Raw genomic sequence first — 8734 nt, forward strand, 5'->3', positions numbered from 1 at the left:
ACTCTGTCGGGAAAGAGGGAAGGACTCAGGGGAACTAGGAGGAGACCACCAGGGAGCCAGAGTGGCCAGTGCCTGCCCCCAGCCAGGGCCAGAGGGGAAGAGCATGAGTAGTGAAATTCTGTTGGTCAGTTAGTAATAATCCAGACACAGTGATTCATTTATACCTTCCCCATTCCTAGCTTCGTTTCCCCATCCAGCCCCTACAAGCTTTGAATCCCATCTTTGAATCCCGTCCAGTTCCCTTCAGCTCTAGTAGCAGGCTGCCAGATTCCCCTGGTTTTCTTCTTGGAAAGCTCCGGATTTTTCTCCCTAAAATCCCTTAGAAGTGCTTTGACCAGTGGAAGAGAAGAAGGGTCTTCAATGCCTTTAGAAGAGCAGCTAAAAAATAGCGCCTAAGCCAAGGAATGAGAGCCCCAGTGACAGAAAACCCGAATGAGAAACGGCCGTGCCAGCCTCAGGCCTCACATTCTGTCAGGATGAGAGAGCCAAACTGTGTGTGCATGCCAAGTCTTCCCTCCCCTGGGTGATGCCTTATGGCCTTCATCATGCCAGCCAGAACATACCCTGGGCGATTCTACGTGGGAGACACGTGGCCCGCTGAGCACAGAACGTCTCTCCCCTGCGTGTGTCGGGGGCCAAGGCAAATGCCTGTTCCGTCAGCTCATCAAGCTCCTTTAGGCTCGCTCTGCATGAACAATGTATGTTATGGGAAGCCTGGTTCCTTAAAATTCATAAACCAATGAGCTGTATTATATTAGGATTCTGCTGTGTGTTCATCCATCAAAATGTACATGTCTAAAAATATTTATTAAGATTTAATGCCGGGAGAGACAAAGATAAACTAGATATCAGACATGACTAATTGTAGCAAGCCCCTATCTTTACACAATAGTTATAAAACCAGCCCCACAGGGCTTTTGTATCTGGGAGAAAAATTTTCCAAGTGAGATTTGTCCCCAATGATGTAGGAAATGCCATCTTCTTGTCATCGGTCCAGCCCTACATTCACGCTTTCGTGTTTGTTTGTCTAGCTGCCGCTCCTAATTCCAGGTGAAAAATTCCTGCTACTCAGAGGCAGAGCTGTTTGTCTCTAATTTATGAAACTCTTGGGTTCCTTCCCAACAAAAAGAGCTACTGAAATAGAAGTTATTCTCATCGCCATGCCAACAAGCAGATCCACAACATCATCTCACAAACACACTCTGTCCTACAGCCCAAGGCACATACGCTCACGTTCCTCCATCGGGAAGATCTTTCCATTTCCTTCAAAAACAAACCTCCTTTCCCGTACAATTCCCCACCCCAGTAGTATGTGCAGGCCTCCTCCCTCAGCGAGCTGGCAGAGGTGTACACACGTGTGCACGCACACACAGTCCTCCGGCGCACGCCTCCCTCGCCGGTCCCTAAGAGCCCCCAGGGTGTGTGTGTGTGAATGTCTGCACTGATGACATATTGTGACAGAACGCGCAAGAGTGAGGCACAGCCACAAAGCAATGCAGGTCACGGCAATAGGCTTTATATAACCCAGAACCACGGAGAGACCCAAAATAGCAGCCTCCCTGCTGCTCAGTTAGTCTCCTCCATCAAGCAGGGATAAAATTAGAGCAGGCACTGACGCGCACCTGCGTCGGCAATGGGACTCCAGGGAGACAGAACAGGCTCGACATGCTGCCATCGGCCATGCAGACTGCCAGACTCTTCGGGCCCAATCTGTCACCAGACAGAGATGTGTGCATACGTGTGTGTGTGTGTGTGTGTGTGTGTGTGTGAGCATTCACACGGGCTGTACGTGTGTACCATGTGGAGCCCTGCTCTGAGGAGAACATTTCAAAGGAATGACCTGGAGATGGTATAAGGAGCTTGGCTGTTTGGGGCTGTGAAAGGGATGTTGAGTTCTTCTTCACTGCCCTCAACATCACTTCTCTCTGGCTCATAGGGGGTCAAATTTGGCTGGGATGTCCCCCGCTTTAGGATTCCATTCTGCAAAACAAACAAGCAAACCACAAAAACAGAATCAAAATCCTACTAGGTTTACTTCAGTCTGATCAAACAAACACAGTCTGGTATTTTATTAGACTAGAGCCCGATACGTGAAATTCATGCAAGGGGCTTAGCCCTCGCAGCCACGGCTCCTCTGAGAAGGCCGCCTGGAAGGACTTCTGGAAGGATGTCGGGAAGGTTGTTTGGCTGTCTGGTCTAATTAGCACATTACGCTTTTATTATTATAGATTGTTCCAAGACATCAAGAGGAGGGACTAGGCTGGGTGAATTTAGCTGACTGTTTTGTAGGTCTCTGGACCTTGACCTTGTCTGGAGCCAAGATCACTGCTCACAAGTGTCATGGGTGGAAATGCTGTCCAAGTGAGGCAGGGGAGTAATCTCTTCTTTCTCTGCTTGCTGCTTAAATGTGGGTAGGGCAAAATATTCTCCCTCCACCTTTAAAAAATATGTAGTTAAATGTTTGTTATCTTGATCACTGGGCATCACATATAAATTCCAAGGGAGGAAACAGAGACCAGAGAAATTACATGAATAGCACAGACAAGATAGAATGAAACTGGGCTGTGTAGGTTTGTTTATTTCTAAGAAAGATTCATCATCCTATGCTATTACTTCTGAAATTCTACTAGTACACAATCATTTTTTGGTTTAGAAAATACAGGCCCTCAGTATCTGGGGGTGTTTCTGTCCTTGGAGTTCTCTTTTAAGGAAATACTTCAGAGAACAGTAGGTAACATATTAAACTATTTCAAATGGAGAGATTAGTGATTTATCAAATCCTTTTCCTTTTAAGGTAACCCAAATAAATCCTGGAGCTCCCAGATGGCACAGGATCTGCACAGTTTCATCTTCCAAAAAGTAAAATCAACATATACAGCCCAAATAATCTAAACTAAAAACTTAGTGAAATTTTTGTTCCCATTCTTATTTAAGTATTGAGAAGAGCAAAAATAAAATTAAAAAGAAGGATCTAATCAGTAAACACAGCCACATTCTGAACCTCCCCTTTCCTCTCGTCTCTAAACCTTACAGCTGCTCTGAGCCCCTAAAGCTTCCCAAACACCCAGCCTTTGTGACTATTTTCTCTCTCTCCCTCAACTTCTTCTCTCTTTTTGTGTAGATGGACTAGCTCTCTGACTTCTTCTGGTCCTCTCCAACCTTCCCACTGTTTGGCTTCTCCGCTCACATACACAAAGAGCATCCAGAAGATGACTCAGAAGCAAAAATCTGTTCCTTCTTAATAGAAGCCTGGGCATAAAGGCTCAGGAAGAGTGTGGATATTCATCTTGTTAGACCAGCAGAGCTGTGATGCACTTGATGGGTAAGGTCAGGGATCCCTTGAGAGAGACTTTTTAGGAAATTACCTTTTTAAAGGGATGGAAGAATTAATAAAGGCAAGAGGAGGGAGTTTCAAAGTGAAATTATTATTGTTTGACAGTTTTTGTCTCTAGCTTATCCTGTACCGTCACCAGGCCAAGAACTCAGTCAAAGAACATGCTGTTCATGACTTTCTTTTCTAAGTCCCATCCCAACCTATGTTCCGCTGGGCAACTCCATGGCCATTGAACAGGTCTCCTCATGCTCTTGTGCCTTTATTTATGGTCTTCTGTCTTTCCAGAATGTCCTTTCTGTACTTCCATCTTCTCTACGCAACCACCTCCCTTCCCTGGCAACCTAGAGCACTTAAATTCACTTTTCAACACTCATCTCAAAGGTTGCCTTCCTCTTCCTTCTCCCTACCCTTCCCTACCCTACCCTATCCCACCTTTAGTAGGCAGGGTAAAATGGAACCCAAGATCCCTGCCCTCCGGTGTACATGTATCCTTGTATGGTATACCTTTGAGTGTGGGTAGGATCTGTGAATATGATATATCACTCCTTTGATCATGGCAAAAGGGATTTTGCTGATGTAACTAAGGCTCCTGATCTATTGATTTTGAGTTAATTAAAAGAAATATTATCTTCGGTAGGTCTGAGCTAATCAGTTAAGCCCTTCAAAAGAGAAATTGGGACACACACAACACACACCACACACACACACACACATACACACACACACACACACCACACACACACACACACACACACACACACACTCCTGAAATTAGATTCTCCTGCTGGCCTTGAAGAAGTAAGGTGCAAGTTGTGAGGGGGCCCATGGAAAGGTCATGTAACAAGGACTTGATAGCAGCAGAGGTTTTGAGAATGGTTCCCATTGGCAGCTGGAAGGAAAATAGGAACATCAGTTGTACAGGCTCAAGGAACTAGTCATGTGAGCTTGGAAGAGGACCTGAACTCTAGAAGGGAATGCAGCAGAATAGGCATCTGGATTACAGCCTCATGAGAGCCTGAGCCGTGCCTGGTCTCCTGACACACAAAACTATGAGATAATAAATGTGTATTGTTTTAAGCCACTAAGTGTGGTAATTCATTATGTAGCAATAGAAAACTCCCACCAACCCCCTTCCAAGAATTAATTTATCATCCTCTGGACTCCACAGCATATTATACTTGCCAATATCACATCATGTCATAATTATTCCCTGCACATCTGTCATCCCCATCATCATTGCAATCCTAGTCTCAGTCTTCTTTGGGCCTGGCCCCCAGTATCTGGAAGTTAGTAGGTACTAACAGTCAGAAGTAACACATATTTGTTGAATTCATGTCACACAAAAACAAAAATCACTTTAATCTTTACTTGCTAGAAATTTTAAGCAGAGGTCATCCTTTTGACTTCATATGTGGGCAGGGTGCTGACTTCTCCGTGACATTTTGTACATATATGAATAGATTCAATTATTAATATAATATATCCCATAATAGCCCCTAAAACAAGATATTGTTTCAGATCTCTCCTCTAGCTTTAGGCTATAACATTTCTCTTGGATGTTCCAGGAATATCAAATCTTCTACAACAGCATCTTTAAAATCACACATAATAATGCTGATCCTTAGTAGGCTATGGGCAGTTGGCAAATCTATGCTTCCATATGAAGGCCTTCACTCTTAGCCAAATATTGTCTCTCCGAGAGGCCTCTAGGACATCCCTCAGAGCACACCAGAACATCTCTGCTGAACTGTTAGCCAATACCTTATGTACCTCATATGGTGGTACCAGTTTCACTATTGTTATATTGTCTCCTCAAAGACAATTGTAATGGCCCGTCCATGAGACCTGACTTTTGGTTTAGAAAATAGTCACTAAAGCTACATATGACCCTAAAAATAGGGGATAACTCTATGAGGTTGGTTTACCTAATTTTCCCCCCACCTTCATAAACACGTGTGTGCACATACATAGGTACAGGCTGCACACACACACACACACACACACACACACACACACCTTCTTCATTGGCTCCACAGACAATATAAACACCTCTAGCAGGGGACAGAGCATTTTATTTCTCTCTGTGTAAAAAAATAAATACAGAATTATAGCTCTCGAATGGCACACATTTCTTTGCCACCATTTTGCAACACTGCTCAGAATTTCCCTATGGCCTTAAAAGGAGGAGAGATTTCTCATGGATCAGGGAATCTATGCCAAGGGCCTTGGGAGCAGGGACAGAAGAGGAAGTGAGGGTGCATGACAGGCAGCTCTCTGTGCCTTTGATTCAGACATTCCTGGTGCTTACTGGGTGCAGACACCTTTCTCTGAGCCTATTCCCTTGCATGCAAAATGGGGTAATAACCAACTGACATCATGAGGTTGTTTTAAGGATTATATAAAACAATGTACGCAAGCAAGGCAGACAGCTCAGAGCTTGGCATACAAAAAGCCACTCAGTGCCCGTTAGCTATTACCATTATTTGACCTGTAATCAGGTTCAAAGGGGGTCTTTTAGGGTCTGAGAAATTGAGTGGATACGGGCCCGCCCTCAGAGTTGCTGGTGGCTCATCAGTCTTAGGGTCTCTGGAAGGTAAGTAAGTCTGACAGACTCCTCATGACAGCCTGTTCCCCAGTCACCTCACCCCAGTCCCTTCCAGGGAGTGGCAAGGAAGGCATTTGGCAAGAAACCCAGGAGTGAGACAATAGGGGTGAATAAAACAGGAAGTTTGGTTTGGAAGCAAGCACCAGCAGAAAACCACTCATGTAGAACACCTGAGTCAGGCTGCTGATTGGGGGCTGAGCCATCACGCAGCTCAAGCTTCAATGAGAAGGTTTGTACCAGGGCCCCCAAATTGAAGAATGTTGCCCTTCAGGCCACCAGGGAAATAGATTGAGTTGGGGACCAAGGGCTCATGTGAGATAGCACAGGCTTTGGCCTTCTGGGTTCAAGTTTGCTGTCACCCAGTTGTTATGCAACCTTGGGTAGATTATTCAACGTTTCTGAGCCTCAGCTTCCTTATCTTTGGAAGGGGTAGGGTTGTTGGGAGGGTTAATTGGAATAACATGCAAAGAACCTAGCACAGCACCTGGCCCACTCCATAAATGTGCGCCCTTCCCACTTCCCCTCCCAGGTGTCTGGGACACCCGCCCACCCCTTCCTTGTCTCCCGGCTGAAGACAGTTGACTATGATGTCTGAGATGACGCTGGTTCTTGATTATTTGATATTGCCACATATCTGGCCTTATCACTGGTTATTGACTGTAAGACCGGCTGCTCTCTCCTCTATCTGGCTCCTTCCTGCCAGGCGGTTTCTCTTGACGCACTTAGACAATGATGAAGGGTTGGGCCAGGTCACCTGGTGGCACCAGGGTTGATATGAAAAAGCTTCTGCTTAATATTCCAAACCTATGGGAAGAAATTACTTTAAAAATGCAGACGTAGCCCTAACCGGCTTGGCTCAGTGGATAGCGCATTGGCCTGTGGACTGAAGGGTCCCAGGTTCAATTTCAAGTCAAGGCCATGTACCTTGGTTGGGGGCACATCCCAAAAGGGGTGTGCAGGAAGCAGCTGATTGATGTTTCTAACTCTGTATCCCTCTCCCTTCATCTCTGTAAAAAAAAAAAAAAAAAAAAAAAAAAATCAATAAAATATATATTTTTAAAAATGCAGTCATACTAGTATCTCTGAGCCTATAACACACACCCCTTGACAAGTTGACCTCTTTAGGGTGTCCTGGCTCCATCTTCCTTATGAATGCCCTGCCTAGTCTTTCCTCCACCATTTTTGTGGTTCCCAGGATTCTCTTCACGATGCTCTATGGGTTTCTCTTCCTTAGCCCATCTCCTAAGCGTTGGAATTCCAAGTTCCACACTGAGTCTTCTTCTCTCATCCTCCTCCACAGAGATCATCCAGAACTTCAGCCACAGCCATTCTCTGTTGACTTGCTAATCCATCTGTCCAATTCACACACCTGACCACAGGTTTGTTTATACAGCTGCCTCCAGAACATTTCTACCCAGTGGTTCCGCAGCCCCTCAGACTCGATCTCCTCAACAACATCACCATGCAAAATTCCCAATTGGTCTCAATCTTCCTTAGTCTCTCTTGACTGTATCCCCTCCTTTCCACCTCCGTCCACAGTCTACATGCAGGCCATCATCTTATCTCCCTTGGAATCTTGTAACCCCTGACCAAATGGACTCCCAGACTCTGCTTCATTCTCCATAATTGCCCCTAGGGAGAGCTTTCTAAAATGTAAGTCTCCTCATATAAACATAGAACAGACTGTAAAATCCCAAAGGAAGGCAGGGGAAGTAGATGGGTAGGTGGGAAGATATCAGCCAAAGGATTTGTACGCTTTATGGTTAACCCATGGACACAGACAATAGGGTTGTGAAAGTCTAGGGTGTGGGGTGGGGATGGGATAGAAGGGGTCAATGGGAGAAAATGGGGGACATATGTAATACTTCCAATAATACAGATTTAAATTTTTTTAAATAAATAAATAAAATGTATATCTCCTCTTAAAATCCCCCAAACCCTTTCTATCTATCTCCAGCCGGAGAGCTAGAATCACACCAGTTATTCTAACAGAGCCCATTTGGGAGTTAAGGTTGATGTCAGATCAATTATTTACTAAGTCTACAGTTGTCAACTAGGAAAGTGAAAAGACAAAGAGAATGCTAAGGTATCGCTGACATAGCAACTATAGAAAGGCTGTACCACCCACCCCTGTCCCCCAGGGCATACAGGGAAGAGCTTGGGATAATTAATTCCCATTACCTTCACGATAAGGAAACAAACTAGTTTGACGTGCAGAGCCCTCGCTGTCTCCTGCTTATTTCCCCGTCTTCTCTGCAAACACAGCCCCAGCTTCCCCAGCCCCAGCTCCAGTCTGCAGTCCTTCTGCTTTCAATCCTCCAAGCTTCTCTCCCTGTACTGAGCATCTGAAATGCTGCTCTCCGTCTTTCCCCGCTAACTCATCCCTCAAGAAAGGCTCATTGAGTCGAAACCGGTTTGGCTCAGTGGATAGAGCGTCGGCCTGTGGACTGAAGGGTCCCAGGTTCGATTTCGGTCAAGGGCATGTACCTTGGTTGCCGGCACATCCCCAGTGGGGTGTGTGCAAGAGGCAGCTAATCGATGTTTCTCTCTCATCGATGTTTCTAACTCTCTATCTTTCTCTCTTCCTCTCTGTAAAAAAATCAATAAAAATATATTTTGAAAAAGAAAGGCTCAGTGAGGCTTCGTATCATTCAGAAAGGCTTTCCTGACCACAGCCCCCACTGCAGGCAGAGCTCAGTGGCTCTCTTTCTTAAGAGTTCTCCTAACATCCTGGTCAGTTCATCACACTGTGTTGTTATTGTCATTTTCACCATCTCTGAGCTGCATGGGGCAGG

The sequence above is a fragment of the Pipistrellus kuhlii genome, unplaced genomic scaffold (assembly GCF_014108245.1).
Source record: "Pipistrellus kuhlii isolate mPipKuh1 unplaced genomic scaffold, mPipKuh1.p scaffold_m20_p_1, whole genome shotgun sequence".
In the NCBI taxonomy this organism is placed as follows: domain Eukaryota; kingdom Metazoa; phylum Chordata; class Mammalia; order Chiroptera; family Vespertilionidae; genus Pipistrellus; species Pipistrellus kuhlii.